The 14,070-nt window shown below is 40.1% G+C and overlaps 1 long non-coding RNA gene across 1 annotated transcript; it reads left to right on the top strand.

The window, feature by feature from the left end:
- Positions 1–256: 256 nt before the first annotated feature.
- LOC131227587 (uncharacterized) lies at positions 257–6,474 on the top strand. Its single transcript, XR_009162371.1, has 3 exons — positions 257–526; positions 5,677–5,951; positions 6,068–6,474. It is a non-coding gene; the product is annotated as an uncharacterized LOC131227587 (long non-coding RNA).
- Positions 6,475–14,070: the final 7,596 nt, after the last annotated feature.

Here is a 14,070-nt window from a genome sequence, read left to right as displayed (position 1 = left end):
TCTATCTTTCAAATTATCCCATCGATTTACATTTCTTAATGTAATCCTTTAGGGCGTGTTTGGATCGCAAGCCCACTTCATATTGCATTGTTTTATTATTAAAAAATATAATTTCCGTCGTTTGAAATGGATTTGAAATCCACGGTTGTACGTGGCGGGCTATACAAGTGCCAACCTAGAAAAGCCTGGACATGCATTTATTACATACAGTACCAAGACATCGGGCAGTGCAGTGAGCTCATTGCACTGCACCGCCTCTGTAAGGAGTGAAGACGTTCGTCCGCAAGGTGCTTCGCTGGTCCATCTCTCCTTCCTGCGCCCTCGTTCTTCTTCTCCATCTGTCTCAACCCTCTTGCGACAGATTTGGATGTCATTACGGCCATATCTAAGATGTAGAGGCAATAGTTAGTATCGTCTTCTTCACTTAAGTATCAGATGAGATGTCTTCATCTTAGGTTGATCCTGCCATGAATCTTCTTCTTCTCTCACCCAAAATAGCTTACCCTAAGGGCAGAAGTGAAAGAAGGTATATGATTTTCTTCCCACTATACATTCTGAGACAACAAGTGATCATCGTTTTAAATAGATCATATCCATTCTTTCATTGATGGATACTGTTTCTCTCCGTGTACCCTCTTTTAGAGGAGGAGATGAGTATTTGCGTAGACACTTCTCTCCTATACCCTATGCAAAGGGTGTATCCTGCAATACTTTTTAATCTAATGTTCTTCACTGTGTAGATCTACATGAGGTGAATCTGAACTGAATCGGGTTGATGGATTCACCTCATGACTTGTGGGACATGACCACTGTATGTCATACACTGTTGATGGATTTATGATTTCCGTCTACCGATGCTTACTCTTTTTCGTATATGCCTATATTAGAAGCTTTATTCTACCATTTTATTCCACCCAAAAACCTCTGTTCCGTTATATTTTTGAAGGGTTTGTTTCTTGCAGTGGTGCGTTGATTGTATAAGGTGATACTCCATTCTCAACATGACAATGTCTCAATATATCATCCGAGTAAATGCATGTCAAAACCCTAGTTTCTATTTATTGTTGTTCATAATGCTATGAATATTCTTCGCATATGATATGTGTTTGAAAGGATAACAGACCATATTTCAGCAGTGTTGTAAGCTATACTTTTCTTAGAACTAGAATATCGTTTCCATTCTATTTTTAAATTTCTAGTTGAACTCAAAATACTTTACAGAATTGTCTGTCGACCACTGATGCAGAAAACGATATTTGCATACGTGTAGATCATCATACTAATCAGTTAATTTTCAAGTTTAAAAAAGAACAGAGGTGTATATTTATTCTCTGCTGATTCATGCCTAAAATCAATACATGTTTATGAGGGCATCGTCTATTTCATGATATATGTAATTTACCAACCAAGGACTATTAAACTTTCCCTAATCAATAACTCATTTTTTTTCCACTCTATCATTCGAGAATGCAAAGACTGCACGCATTTATTATACCCCAAATTTACATATATCTCATATGTGCCATTCCTATTAAGAAATCGTATGCTGTGTGTATTTTATTTATTTATTTATTTATTTGGAGTATACTTCAATTCATCGTTGTACATATACTCCAATTATGTCATATGCATTGACAATTACAAAATAACTGAGAAGAATAACAGGTGAAGCTCCCATTTGTCTAAATGGGGTCTCATAGTGGGGACTGCAGCAGAGATCGATCTTCCAGTAGTGAATGTAATGAAAACAAAATAGCTGCTACTTTAACAGCGATCGCAGCGGCTACGTGTGTTATGACAGCTGCTGAATATTACCGGCGTTATTGTATGAAGGCATCGCCTAGAAGTGGTGATATTGGGAGAAATAGATTTATAAATGGAATCATTAAAAAGAACGATGTTGACTGTTTAGCACAGTTAAGGATGGGTCGAGATAAGTTCTTCGAATTATTCTCTCTACTAAGAGATTGAAATTTACTTTTGGATTCAAGGAGGTGTAGTTTGGAGGAACAAGTGGTATTGTTCTAGCATACAATAGGCCACAATGTACGAAACCGGATCGTTGGTCATCGCTTTTTTAGGTCTGTTGAGACCATTAGTCGTCATTTCCAAAGTGTTCTTGATGCTGTAATTGGACTTTATCCGGAATATATGAAGTTTTCAGGTTTACATACACCAAAAGAGATATTTGATAATCCTATGTGGTTGTCATATTTTCAGGTAAAATAATCAGTGATATACAGATTTTTATGAAATTAACTATGTGCTAATTTGTAAATAACAACCTAAAAGTCATAACAACATTTTGTAAGATTGCATTGGGGCATTTGATGAGACTTATATACCTACACATTTGCCGAATGAAGCAAGTGCTGTCTTTTAAAATCGAAAAGGTTTTTTTGTCTCAGAATATAATGGCAGCTTATACTTTCGATATGAAATTTGTATACGTGCTTGCGGGTTGGGATGGTTCGGCATCTGATGCTCATGTTTTGCATAATGCGTTAACCTGTCGACCAGATTGTTTCCTTGTTCCTCATGGTAACTAAACATTGATGTGATTTCCTAAGAAGAAAATAGTAGAACATATTATGTATAGATTTGTAATACCTATACGTTGGTTTGTGTAGGGAAGTACTATGTCGTTGATGCGGGTTATGCGCATTTCCTTAGGTTTATGACACCTTATTGAGATATATCATTTGAATGAGTTTCGTACCGGACGAAAGCCTGCAAATAAGAAAGAACTCTTCAATTATCGTCATGCATAACTGCGAAATGTCATTGAATGTTATTTCGAACTTTTGAAAGGCCGTTTCCTTATACTCCGTGTAGCACCACAGTTTAAGTTTAAAACTTAAGTAAAGATTGTTATAGTTTGTTGTGTTATACATAACTTCATCCGTGTCTGTGGTGAGAACTGATTTACTGAAACAGTTGAGGATATTGCAGACAGTGCTGATGAAACATCGCCATCTTCTGTGGACGTAAGTTCGGCTGAAGAAGATCGTGCTTTATCTTACACGGCAGATAAAGCAAGAGAAGAGTGGAGGAAAAAGGGGGATAACATTGTAGAAAGGATGTGGAATGACAGTCTCCCTCGGACTCGACAGCGTTATTGACTTTGCCTTGCTACTATTTATGTATTATGCCGTTTGTGTAATAGCAAATTGGTTTTTTCAAAATTTTTGTTTGGTTGGTCAGATTGTTAGCTGGATTTTATGGATTTGATAGTTACTTTATCATGCATGGATATCATTATGACAGTAAATTTATAGTTGATTGCATGCCATATAACAGTAGTTGTCATATTATATTTCAGTATGCCTTAATCTTTACTTTATGTGGTTTCGTTAAAACTGCAATTAAGTTTTTATTTTTAGTATTCTTATTCCTATTAACTGTTACAAATGCGTAGGTAATATAAATTTCTTACGAAGTACATATAAGGAAAAAAGGTGTTTGATTGAGACAGGTTCCTCGGGACGTGAGAGAAGCTCCCAAAAAAAAACACTGCATCACTGAGTAAGCTTATTGGTAGCTCTGGTAGGAAAAATCTGACAAGTGGCAGCAAAAGTAAATATTCAGTTGTTAGGAAAACTGGGCGGATTCAATGGACAGACCATATGGACAATGCATTAGTTGATGCACTAGTAGAATAAGTAAACCTCGGGAGGAAAAGTAATATGTGATTCAAACCGGAGGCTTATAAGGCCACCATAATAGAAATTTCTGATAGATGTAGTATTGATCTTGAGAACAAACATATTTCTAACTGCTTGAGGACGTTAAAAGGATTTTTTTGGCTGTGCAAGACATGCTGAATGCCTTTGGATTTTAATGGGACAGTGAAAACAAAATGGTGACGGCGACAGACGAAGTGTGGGATGGGTACATTGCTGTAAGTAATATTAAAAAATTGTTTGTTATACCTGTCGTTCAGTTTTATTCATTACAATATGTTAATAACTTTGTATTTCATTTTTTGCAGTCTAACCCATTCGCCGAAAGAGTGCGTGACAAACATATTGACAGATACAATGATCTATCATTCATGTTTGGGAATGACTGTGCTCATGGGTCTTTTGTGAGCACAACTTACTCATCACCACTTTCGGGTCGCCGATGAAGTAGAAATGAGTTAAATTCTTACTCTTATTCAGATGAATATGAGAGTGACATAGTTCGCCTTTCTTCAGACTTTGGGGAGGACCACGACTGCGGTTCAACCCCTCATGTTAATGATGCATCTAATCGGTTGAATAGGGTTAATGTAGTAAACGTGGATACCTTAAGGGGGTCCAAGAACACCCATTCTACCGCTATCGGCTTGTCCCATCTATAAAGGGGCAAGCCGAGTGATGTAATCGGTGACCGAATGGATGAAGTGGTTGATGCCGTGAAGTCCCTCACTATTACAATGTCCTAGGGCAAGAAAATGACCCGAGTCCAGAAAATTCTGAGTATACTTGAAGAGGTAGAGGGACTTAGCCCTGAGGATCAATTGCGTACTGCACGGATGATGCAGGGGGACCTTGTCAGTGCTGGGTTTTTCATGAAGATGGGCCACGAGAGGCATAAGGAGTGGGTGCAAAAAATCCTTGAACGCAATGGTCCTGTTTAAAAAAAAAACTTTGCCTTTGATACTTTGGTTATGGGTTCTTGAACAAACTGTTTTCATTTTTCTTTTCTTTTTTAAATGTATTGTATAAATTTTATTTTTGGATGGGTTTGAATGCTGTGGGATTTACGCCTGCTTGCGCTGTTCTTCTGACAGTAAATTTTGGATTTTGATGGTGTTGATGGTCCCACCATCTAAAAAATTGTGTTTATTTATAGCTGCTTACATTGATCATTATTTTATGGTCAAGATACCTGTTTTAGGTCTTTTACATAATGCAGGAACCTGCTATGATGTCTGCCTCAGACTATCAGAGCAGATATCTTTAGTTATCTTCAATTGATATATTGTCCACTGTATGGCTATAAATATATTGCAGGAACCTGCTATGATGTCTGTCTCAGACTATTAGAGCAGGTATCTTTAGTTGTCTTCAATTGATATATTGTACACTGTATGGTTATAAATATATTGGTGGAACCTGCTGTGATGTCTGCCTCAGACTTGTAGACCAGATTTCTTTAGTTGTCTTCAATTGATATATTGTCCATTGTAGGTTATAAATATATTGTAGGAACATGCTCTAATGTCTGCCTCAGACTTGCAGACCAGATTTCTTCAGTTGTCTTCAATTGATATATTGTCCACTGTATGGTTCAGTTGTTAATTCAAGAACCTGGTGTGATGTCTGCCTCAGATTACTACTGAGATCGTTCAAACTGATTGGATGTGATGCTGCTATTTCCTTATTAACAAATCTCATTCATCTCCATATTTTAGCTTCTATCTTTTATCTTCTGGCATCTCAATTGTAATGCTGCCATCTCACTAATCAGCTATTGATAAGTATAATGAACATAGATGATTACTTCTTCTTACGGTCATAATTGTGCTATCACAGTCTTACTTCATGTAATGATACTTGGTTACTCATGCATACTGCTTATACGTAAAGAGGGTCTAAATGTATATACACATTAAACATGAATTTTCAATTATCATTTGGATGGGTATATTTGAGAAGAGTTTGTGATTGAAGTGAAGATTTTTTTCAGGTGAGAAAACGAGGATACTGCATGACCACATGTGCCGTTCTTAGTTTTATATAAGACCTGAGATACTCTATGACCATACAATGCACTTCAATTATGACAACATGTTTTATTTGTAGATAGAAATGGGTAAATACTATGTCGTGTTTGTGGGTAGGGTGCCAGGAATATATGACAACTGAGAGGATGCTCGGGAACAGGTTGAAAGATTCAGCGGGTCCAGACACCAATTGTTCAGAACGCACGGTGAGGCTGTTGCAGAGTGGACAACATTTAAGGTATGAACCTAAATTGCATATGAAAAATTCTGAAAACATGTTTAGGAATTTCTAGTTAGTATCAGATTCATCCATTGTATCTGAAGTGTAATAGTATCTTGATTACCTGTATTTAGGCTACTCTGCAGGAAGTTAGGTCGGGCAACACCCGTGGTGTACATAATAGGGCGTCATCAAGCATGACAGAAAGACTGTCGGGAAGAGTTGAAGGTGGTTCTGCTCCCTTTCAGCCACCGCCAGGCACTGATGAACATCAAAATAGAGTGCAGAGATTTGGCGTCTCAATATCAGACATGAATCGAAATACTGATGACAAAGGGATTTTGAATGGCATAGTCAAAATTCTAATTGGAGTCGTGCTTATATACGTAGTAGTTGTGTGATTTTTTTTAAGTTTTTGATGATATGAGATCATTAGGTGGGGTGTGGCCGATATGATAATTTGAAATGAGTGGAGAAAACTCAGGACCAGTGAGGCGTTATCTTTTTGGGACTGTAAATTTTTTTGTTAGACCCTCAAAACACTGGTCACCTTTTTTTTTCTTTTCTTTTCAGTTTATGGTCAAATCATTTTTTTATTTGTATTTATATTATTGTATGTGTACTGTTATTTTCGACTTTGTCTGTTTTCTTCATTTAAACATCGGTTCTTAATTTTTCAGTAATTTTTCATTGGGTAAGTCTGTGCTGTGTCTATATGAAAGCAGAACCTCAATTTCAGCCACAATAATCAGTAGATGGATATCCAGCACTACAAACCTCTATTAGCCCACTCTACAGTGATATGCGTATCCTATATACTGATTAAATCATAAAGGGCCAGATGAAGGGCCTATAGAAGCAGACAGATTGATCCTTATAATCTATGTTACATCCAGGATAGGCCTAATATTGGGTGTCATACTGTATGTAATCAATATAGGTTGATTGACGGTTTGGATGAAACACATACATCGTGATGGGGCCCACATAGCTACGACCTAAAATCAATGGTGAAATGAGATTATGTCGTAGACGAGGTCTATACCTTGTATTGTATGTGGTCTACTTAACTGTTCATTTTAGTTCGATCTTTCAACAAGCAGCGAATACGCATATATCAACTGATTATATTTCCAAAGCCAGTCCTTCCCAAATAATCTGTTCATCAATGAAAAGGGTGTTGGATACAGTCTACATCCGCCATTGTACATCTGCGGTATTGAATAACAATGCAATACAACCCTATACGCGAATTTAAACACGCCATTACTTTTCTTATTAAGGGCCTGTTTGGATTCTCGGTTAGGGGTGTATTGCATTGTCTTAATGGGTCTGATGTGACATTACCAACGTTTGGTTAAGAGTAGCCGACCTTCCTATATGAAGCGCGCGAATGCATTGTGAATCCAAAATCATAGACTGGCGGTATTGTACTGTCAGTGCATGCCGCTACCGTTTGTACAACGCCTTCATTGCATTGTAAAAAAAAAGGCTTTCAAACAGGCCCTTTTCTTTTCGTTCTCCTATAGAGAACGGATGATCTTCTCCACCGCCTCCTCCATAGACCGTATGAGAGCCTGCATGTCGGCATTCTCTTCTGAATCGGCCCTTCTGATGTTCCCTCTGCCAGTGTTCGAGTTATCGACGAATTGTCGATAATATCGGTGTCGCCAGCTCCGCGACACCGAAACCCCCTAAATTCTTTTCTCTGCCAGTTGTCGACGAAATATCGGCGAAATATCGGCAATTTTTTCGAGATGGGCGATATTATCGGAATATGCATTTCGTACTCCATTATCGACAAAATATCGGGAGATATTATCGGCGTCCGTCCGATATTTTCGGAATCTTGACTGTAGCCACCTACCCCTCTTTTCGGCGATAAATATCGGGGAAAAAAATTTTCAAAGTGATTTTCGTACCTGGTTAATCGGAAGTCGGAACCGGAGCTGGAAGAGGAGCTTCTCGATCGACAGAGCCGGTATGTGTACTCAAAACCCCTCTTTTCTCCCCATCTCCTCTCTTTTCTCGACAGAGCTTCTCGGTTTTTTGAATTTCTTGCTTCGAGCGAAAATCCCTGAAATCGGATTTCACACCGAGCGAAAATCACTCTCGCAACGGCAAATCGGATTTAGCGGAGCGAAAATCCCTCTCGCGCGAAAATCCCTCTAGTGGTGTGGAGTTCGCGCCGTGCGAAGGTGAAAATGAAAGACCTCGGAGGTAAATTCGACGGCCGCTATGCGAGTACGCTCCCATCGTACTGATTAAACTCAGTTGGGCCCACGTTAAATGCATTTGTGGTTTATCTAATCCGTCCATCCGTTTTTCCATCTAATTCAAGGGGTTGAGCCCAAAAATTTAAGCATATCCAAAACTTCCGTGGCCCCAAGAAATTTGCAATGGTAGATGTGCAATTCAACTATTTCCTGCGGTGTGGTCTAGCCATGATGTATGTGGGCCCCACCATGATGTATGTGTATTATCCACTCCGTTCATCAAATTTTTCAGATCATTGTAGGGCTTTATCCCAAAAACGAGATGGATAAAAGTATCAGGTGGACCACACCACAGGAAAATAATAGTAATTGGATATCCATCACTTAAATCCTCCTAAGGCCCACGATACTGTTTATTTGACATCCAATCTGTTAATTAGGTCATATAGACCCAGATTACGGGAAAAAAAAAAGATCAGGTTGTTCAAAAACCTTCACGGCCCTCAAAAAGTTTTGAATGGTCAAAGTTCATCCAACACTATTTCTTGTAATGTGGTCCAATTGACATTGGGATATACCTATTTTTTTTCTATACAATAAAATTATCTATAAAAATAGATGGACGGAATGAATGAAACACATACCTGGTGGTGGGGCCCACAGAGCACGGCAGGGGAGTAGCCAATCCGTTTCCAAAGCTCAAATGAGCCGTACTATAGGAAAAATGTGGCTAGGAAAATTCCTACCGTTGAAACCTTCCTGGGGTTCAACAGTGATGTTTAGATGCCATCAGTACCGTTAATAATGTCATTACTATTGGGATGAACTCAAAAAAAATAAAATTAGCTAAATCAAAACTTATGTGGCCCCACGAATATTTCAACTGTGGACGTTTAATTATCACGTTTTAGGCTTACTTGAGATTTAGATACGGTTAGTTTTTTGCATCATGTCCTAAAATAAACTCACAAAACAGATGGACAGAGAGGATTTTTCACAAATATCATAGTGGGCCCCACCTAAGCTTGCAGTGCAGGAAGGAAAACCGAGTCTTGCGCTGCTGTTGAAAAGGGGATGGCTGTTTGCGTACGGAAGCGGATTGCGTACTGAGTAAACTCTGTGGGGTCCACCTTGATTTATGTATTTTATCCACTCCGTGCATCCATTTTACATGATAATTTTAGGGCTTGAACCAAAAAATGAAATATATCCAAACCTCAATTGGACCACACCACAGGAAACAGTGTGAATTGAACATTTAACATTGAAATTTCTTGGGGCCCATAGAAGTTCTGGATCAAGCTTGTATTTTCTATTTCCCTTCGTCCATGTTTTTGTGATCTTATGAACAGGTTGGATGAGAAATAAACATCACTGTGGGCCTTATGAAGGTTTCAATGGTGGAAATCATTATTCCAACTGTTTCCTGTGGTATGGTCCACTTGATCTTTTGGTATGCTTAAATTTTTGTCTCAACCCCTAAAATAAAATGGAAAAATGGATGGACGGCGTGGATAGACCAGATACATTCACAATGGGCCCAACAGAGTTTACTCAGTACGATAAGAGCCTACTGAGTAACTCAGTACACAATCCGATTTCGTTTATGTAATGCGTATAGCATGCTAACGGTACTGAGTAAACTCTGTGGGGTCCACCGTGGTTTATGCATTTTATCCAGTCTGTCTATCCATTTTACAAGATAATTTTAGGGCCTTATATCAAAACAGAAGGATTTACAAGGCTAAAATGGACCACACCATAGGAAACAATGTGAATTAAAGTTATACCGTTGAAAATTTCTTGGGGGCCACAGAAGTTTTGGAACAAGATTATATTTGTTTTTTCCTTTCATCCATGTTTGTTTGATCTCATGAACAGTTTGGATGAAAAATAAACATCACTGTGGGGCATAGAAAGGTTTCAACGGTGGAAATCATTATTTCCACTGTTTCGTGTGGTATGGTCCACTTGAGAATTATATAACCTTCAATTTTGGGCTCAACGCCTAAAATGAGACAGAAAAATGTATGAAAGGTGTGGATAAACCACATAAATTCACAGTGGGCCCAACTGAGTTTACTCAGTACAATAAGAGTTAACTCAGTAAGCAAACCAATTTCAGGGGCATTGGCTACAAATTAAAGCTGTAGCTAAAAACTGTAGCCAAAGGAAACAGATTGGCTACGCCCCCTACCACCAGCCATGGATGGTTGTCGGTGCTCTGTGGGCCCCACCATGATGAATGTGTTTCATCTATGCCATCCAACTATTTTCCTACATTATTTGATAGAATGAGACCAAAACTTAGGTATATAACAGTCTCAAGTGGACCACATTATTGGAAAAAGCGTTGAATAAGCTTCAACTATTAAAAACTTTTTGAGGGCCATAAAAGTTTTGGATCAAGCTTATCTTTGTTTTTTCCCTTCATCTGGATCTGTATGACCTAATCAACAGATTGGATGTCAAGTAAACAGTACAGCCATCTTTAGGAGGATTTTAATAGTGGATATGCAATCACAGTACCTATTTTCTATGGTGGGGTCCACTTGAACTTTATTATGGGGCACAAAAGTTTTGTATAAAGCTGATATTTGTTTTTTCACTTCATCTAGATTTATGTAACCTTTTCAACGGGTTGGATGAAAAATAAACATTATGGACACATTATGGTGGGTTCTAATAAGTGTTTAATGGTGGACCGTACAATCACAACCGTTTCCTTTTGCATTGTCCACCTGAGACTATATCTGTTTCATTTTTTTTTCCAATACTCATCATGTTGTATGTATAAATCACAATAGGCCCCTTAAAGTTTACTTAATATGTAATCTGCAAACTCTTTCCTCAATTGTAATTTATATGAAATTTTGATTTGATCTAACATCTTAACCCTTAAAATGATTTGGGCTTATTACACTTAATACGAGCCGATTCACCTTTTTTGTCGATTATTGCAAATTTGTATACTACTAGGGAGCAAAATGTCGTCTGGATCGGGACAAGGAGGAGCACGGGACATTGGATGGAAACATGGACGGCCAGTGGAGGGAAATAAATATGGAGCCATATGCAACTATTGTGGCCAAGTGATACGGAGTGGGGGAGTGTCTAGGCTAAAGGAACATTTGACAGGAGGATACAAGAATGTGAAAGACTGTCCAAGTGTAACAAGGTCAGTGAGAGAGGAGATGAGAACAGTCTTAACTGAAGCGAAGTCACGCAAGCTGCAGCAAAGGGATTGAGAGAGGGATATGAGGGAGGAGCTACGAGGCACTGGATGGGGCCTAGGTGCTATCGACGAGCACGATGATGACGACGATGAGGGGATTGTGTACCCCGATGACTGTGTTACGGCTCGAGAAAGGAGTGATTTTAGACAAGTGATTCATGAGTTTCGGGCTTCAGAGTGGGAGGGGGAGCAAAGAAGACTGTAACACCCTGGAAATCGGGGGTCGCGCATCCGCTCGACTCCCGAGTTCCCAAGAGTCACTATTAACAGATATTCATTAAAGTGCATTTAATCTGTTTGAGTTGCGCAGCCTGAAATTCCCTTAATATGAAACATGAACACACAAGTCTGCTGAAATGAAGATGTCTGACATATACATATACAAGTCCAAAAATATAAATGGGTCGTGCATGGCATTGCCCAACCAAAACAACAAAAGAATATGATGTCCAAAAGAATGGGACTGAGCCCATTACCCAGCCATCCAATCCCGCCCCTCAAGCAAGCGGCGATCCCTCCATCAGCTGAAAGTATGACAGCTCGACCTCCTCGTCTAGGCTCGGCTCTCCAGGCTCCTCCAATCCCGAGTCACCTGCATCTATAAAAGGGTCTGGTTGGTGTTTTAAAACACCGTCCCAGAGTGGGAGTGAGTGATCAACTCAGTGGGTGCTATTAATCTCAAGTTGTCACAGGCAACAATTTTAACATGATTTTAATGAAAAGCAGACAATCACATAACGCCTAAGTAATCTTATTAATGCGCATGTATGCAGCATGACATGATGCATGCCCTCATCACAACGCTCCCTCGTGCGACACCATCTAACGATCGTCAATGCCAACACTCCCTCAGTGCGACCTCGATTGCCGAGTCGCCAACCTAACTAATGCGATGCAATGTGGTCGTGTTAACCGAGTTCTTAGTTAGGTTTATTCATCCAGCAGATTGGGAAAACTGGTACACCCCACCTATTAATGCCCTGATCTGAGTGCGAGGCCAAGACCTCCCAATGCGTGAGGCCGAGGCCCCGCAGTCCGCGATCCCGTCGGGTTCCTCATCCCCGACTTCAAGCACATGAGGAGTGCCAAGAGGAAGGGATCGCTCGCGGTCACTACGGGGAGGCGAGGTACCCCAGCGTAGGCCGACAGCTCGGACACAGTATCCCATTCCACCATGCCCGGCTCACGAGGCTGTGGACTGATTTCAAGTGGGTTGTTGTTGGGCTACAATGGTTGTGGGGAGTCCTAGGTTCTATACAAATGTGAGCAGACAGGGTTAACAATCATGGTTGGCCAGACAGTAGGCTAGACCGCACGAGTTCAGGTAAGCGCATGGCGGAACGACATCGGGTGCAAGCAACCCACGTAGTTTAACTACAGTCGCCCACACATGCTCGCCCAAATCCGTGGGTTTAGCTTCAAGGCGGTCCTACCAACGAGACCGCCTTAGCTTTCCTCGTTTCCTTGGCCAACCCTAGGGTTTGAATGGTGGTCCACAACATGTCAACGGACAGGAGTATCAACAGGCAAAATCGTAATCATGTTCATTCACCTCAATCATATAAATCATACTCGTCAAATAAGCAAGTTCTCACAATTTATTAGCAATGGTGCATGTGTTGTGGGTGTTGGTGAGGAAGTTGCTCACTTCCTACATTTCATAGAAACATCAATATGGGAATTGATAAGGCACATGTACCATATGGCATCTTCATATGAGCAATCCAACAAATCATCCACAAGCAATAATCAGAATTCAACAAGTCATATGAGAAGCAAAAATAGCATCATGTGAGGAAATCAAATGACACATACAATTCCATACCATTAAAATAGACATAAAATTCCTAGGTTTCCTCTACACTCTCTAAATGCATCAACCAAGCAATCATAATCATTAAACTCATATTGAAATAGGTGTTAGGCCACCTAGGAGTAATAGTCCGCACCTATGGCTCGATGGAGATTTGGAAAAATGCCCTAAGAAAGAGGGTTTCCGGCGCGATCGGTCGGAATCCCTAAACCAAGTTATTGTATGTTAGAATTCCAAACAAACCCACGTTTCTACATGGATTTCAAGAAGAAAGGGTGAAAACCTTACCTAGGTAACCCACGGTCGATTGTAGAAGCCAAGGGGAAGAGTTTCTCCTTATAAGAGAGGCAAGGAGTTGAAAAGGGTTGGCTTTCTTGGGGCCCACCTTGATCTAGGGTCCACCTTGGATCTCCTCCTTCTCTCTCTCCTCCTCTTCACTCTCCTTTACTCTCTCTCCCTTGGTGGTTGTAGGAAATGGGAGAGAGTTATGAGAGATAGGGTTTATTCCCTAGACTTGGGTCCTTTGGCCTTAAGTTCCCTCAAATTCCCAAAATAGCCTACAAGGTCTCCCTTTTAAAGTTGGAGTGGCCCTAACACTCCCTTGGCCACCAAATTCGGTGGGTAGGTGCCTAATGGCCTGATTAGGGCTCGCGTAAAATTTGAGAACAAACGGATGGACGATTGTGGGGTTTGAGTCAACGGTTTTGATCTCTAAACGGCCCTGAGGGGTCCATTTTAGTGATTTAAGTAATTCTGGTGGTCCTCAGGCTATGAAATTTTTAGGATGGGTGCTTCATGGCCCGATGAAGGGCCACGTAAAATTTGGGGACGATCAGACCAGGGGTTTGATCGTACGGGTTCGATTTGTGATCG

Source organism: Magnolia sinica, chromosome 15, assembly GCF_029962835.1.
Source record: "Magnolia sinica isolate HGM2019 chromosome 15, MsV1, whole genome shotgun sequence".
Lineage (NCBI taxonomy): Eukaryota > Viridiplantae > Streptophyta > Magnoliopsida > Magnoliales > Magnoliaceae > Magnolia > Magnolia sinica.
Note: the sequence above shows the minus strand (reverse complement) of the source record. Positions and strands in the feature narration are given on the sequence as shown.